This window comes from Enhydra lutris, unplaced genomic scaffold, assembly GCF_002288905.1.
Source record: "Enhydra lutris kenyoni isolate GAN:26980312 unplaced genomic scaffold, ASM228890v2 scaffoldscaffold5, whole genome shotgun sequence".
Classification (NCBI taxonomy): domain Eukaryota; kingdom Metazoa; phylum Chordata; class Mammalia; order Carnivora; family Mustelidae; genus Enhydra; species Enhydra lutris.
In genome coordinates, this window is record NW_019154089.1 from 9,125,270 (window position 1) to 9,129,271 (window position 4,002).

The following is a 4,002-nucleotide window of genomic DNA, read 5'->3' on the forward strand; positions in this document are numbered from 1 at the left end:
AAGGGAAGCAGGCTCCCTGCTGAGCAGAGAGCCTGATGCGGGGCTCGATCCCAGGATCCTGGGATCATGACCTGAGCTGAAGGCAGCGGCTTTAACCCACTGAGCCACCCAGGCGCCCAGGAAATGCATTTCTTAAAGAGTGAGACTTGAAAGTCAAAATGACTCCTTGATCCATGGACTGCAGAATGGATCTTGTCTTAGCAGTCATGAAAACAACATTAATCTCATTGTACATCTACATCAGAGCTCTCGGGTGACCAGGTACATTGTCAATGAGCAGTAATGTTTTTAAAGGACTTCCCTCCTACCCCACCCCTCCCGACTCAGCAGCAGATCTCAATAGTAGGCTTAAAATACTCAGTAAATATTACTGTAAACATGTTGTAAACAGATGTGTTGTCATCCAGGCTTTGTCCCATTTATAAAGCAAATGCAGAGTAGATTTAGGATAATTCTTAAGGGCCACGCATTTCAAAATGGTAAATGAGCACTGGATCTACATGAAGATATCTACGAAGAACTTATCAAACTCAATACCAAAGAACAAATAATCCAGTCAAGAAATGGGCAGAAGACATGAACAGACAATTCTGCAAAGAAGACATCCAGATGGCCAACAGACACATGAAAAATTTCTCAATATCAGTCGGCATCAGGGAAATCAAAATCAAAACCACAGTGAGATACCACCTCACACCAATCAGAATGGCTAAAATTAACAAGTCAGGAAATGACAGATGCTGGCGAGAATGTGGAGAAAGGGGAACCCTCCTACACTGTTGGTGGGAATGGAAGCTGGTGCAGCCACCCCAGAAAACAGTATACAAGTTCCTCAAAAAGTTGAAAATAGAGCTACCCTATGACCCAGCAACCTTACTACTGGGTATTTACTTTAAAGATACAAATGTAGTGATCCGAAGGGGCACGTGCACCCGAGTGTTTATAGCAGCAATGTCCACAATAGCCAAACTATGGAAAGAGCCTAGATGTCCATCAACAAATGAATGGATAAAGAAGATATGGTATTATGTATACAATGAAATACTATGCAGCCACCAAAACCCCGAAATCTTGCCATTTGCGATGACGTGGATGGAACTAGAGGGTATTATGCTTAGCGAAATAAGTCAATCAGAGAAAGACAATTATCATATGATCTCTCTGATATAAGGAATTTGAGAGGCAGGGCAGGGGGTCATGGTGGGGGAAGGGAGAGAAAATGAAACAAGATGGGACTGGGGAGGGAGACAAACCATAAGAGACTCAATCTCAGGAAACAAACAGGGCTGCTGGAGGGGAGGGGCTGGGGAGGGATAGGGTGGCTAGGTGATGGACATTGGGGAGGGTATGTGCTATGGTGAGTGCTGTGAATTGTGTAAGACTGATGATTCACAGACCTGTACACCTGAAACAAATAATACGTTATATGTTAATTAAAAAAAAAGAACTTTTCTTTTGTCTTTACAAGTTGGCTAATTAGTACAAGAGGCCCACCTGTCAATCTGCCTTGGCTTTTGACATGCCTTCCTCACCAAGCTTAATCATTCCTGTCTTCTGATTTAAAGCAAAAGACATGTGACTCTTCCTTTTACTTCAACACTATAGGGCTATTAAGTAGCATTTGCTCAGAGTATTCTATGTGTGATGGACACTTGTAATTATCGGTGTTCAGCACTTGAATGCTCTTCACATTTGAGGGATTCCTTGCCTCCCCAAAGAGAACCTGAAATGAACAGAAATCTAGTATTCTAGCTCCTCTGCCAGCTGGGATGTAGGCCCTTGAGTTAGGCTCTGCCAATCAGATACGCTCATCTGGGATTTTGAATTTGAAACTAATGACACAAAGGAACAAGGACAGTGGAGACTTCTTTCTGGTGTCAGTGGCAGCAGCATCCAGTTGGCAGGCACAAGAGTGCCTGTGTTGCCAATCGTTGGATCCCGTATTGAATACCGGGGTGACAACAGTGCTCGCTGTGGTTCCTGTGTTCAGTGACGAGTAACAGTGTCTTACTAGACTAGCTCTCTGATTCTTGAGTGTGGTATCATCTGCATAGTTTCTTTTATTCCTGCTATTTTCCCAGTTAATCTGTGACTACCTACTAAATACTGTTTCAAGAAATGAATGGCTAGAGAAATTTTTTACTAGGAATGGTTATAGACAATAGATTCTCAGGGAAAGCGGGGTGGAGTGGTAGAGAGCTGAGATTAGTTGTTGGGCCTTGTTTGGGATGAAGGCAAGGTGAATCCAGTGAATATTAAGAAACTAGATTTTCAAAGCCCATGATAAATAGTAGCAAGGTAGCTAATTAAATCTTTCCATAGATCACTTGTACTGATATGCCAATTGAAGAAAAGGCTTTGGGTTTCCAGCTGCTATAGCCATAGGGTAGTGTGAAGGACAGGCAGAATTCAAGGGTAATGGAGGTGTTGTGATTATTTCTAATTACTGAGCATCTTAAAAAATGGATGACAAAGTAAGATTTCTTCTCTTTTTCTTAATTAAAAAAATTTTTTTTATTAACATACAATGTATTATTAGCCTCAGGAGTACAGGTCTGTGAATCATTAGGCTTACACACTTCACAGCACTTACCATATCACATACCCTCCCCAATGTCCATCACCCAACCACCTTCTCCGTCCTCCCTCCCCCCAGCAACCCTCAGTTTGTTTTGTTACATTAAGAGTCTCTTATGGTTTGTCTCTTATTCCTAATTTTTTGACAAGCTAAGACTTATTTTTAAAGTTTTATAGAGAAAGAACGCATGTGTGGGGGGAACAGAGAAGGGCAGAGGAAGAGAGAGAGAGTATTCATGCAGACTCCCCCACTGAGCAGGGAGCCTGATATGGGGCTCCATCCCAGGACCCTGACATCATGACCCAAACTAAAACCAACAGTAAGACAGTCAATCTACTGAGCCACCCAGGAACCCCAAGCTAAGATTTCTAAATTATTAGTTCAAGTTATCTGTTGAAACCCAAGGGCTTTCTATGACTACGTTATAAAATTTATGAGAGATTTGTTTCTTCAGGATATAAGCTCTGGCAGCTGAAGAAGTGAAACAGTTGTAAGCCAAACAACATTTGATTCTTAAGGTTTCCAAATTTTGTTACTTTAATTCATATCTTTGTCTAGCCTCTTTTGAGGAAGTTACAATATCTATAAGCGAAGAACGGAATCTGAATACTTGGAATGAGCTATAATTGGACAATCTGGCTGACTCAGAGCATCCCAAATTCCCAAACTACTGAGCCTTTCTTGTCAGCTGAAGCAGCTTCTCCTCTTGTGTAAAATGTATTGGTTGCTTAAAGAAACTTCTCAATTATTTCTCTTATATACTGCAGCTATTTCTGTGCCTTACTCTTTAAAAAGAAAAGGAAACTCTCTTTCCTAAACTTCCAAGCACCTCGTGCATTTCTTTCTCTGCAATTATATCAGAAGATCCCAAGAGACCCTAAATGGTACATTTGGGACCATTCTGAGAACTGTAGAAAGAAAAACTGCCAGGCAAAATGAATACTTTCTACTACTGACAGGGATGGAGGAAGGCTAACAACACCCAAGAGTTAATAAGCTAAATGTAAATTAAAAAGATAAAAAGTAGAGTCTAAAATCCCATGCAAAGAGAGCCAAGTGAAATCAACTATGTATAAATATTAAAAACATAAACACACACAAAATATAACCTTAATTAAGACTTAAGACAAAATATAACATTATTTAAGACTTAAGACAACACATGGACTCTAGATCCTAAACCAGATAAATTCTAAAGATAAGAACAATGGCAAAGAAATCTTGAATATTATCTCATGGGCTTGTTGTATGCAGTATAATTTGTAACAATTTTTGTGTGCATCATAGGATAGAGCAAATGAGCAAAGATACTGGTGTGATTGGGAGTCAGAGTTTTCATTATGAAAGAAGGGAGATAAACATATGGAACAGGGCAAGGTGAGAAAGAACCTCATAAAGTTGTGAAGTATCAGATACAGTGATAG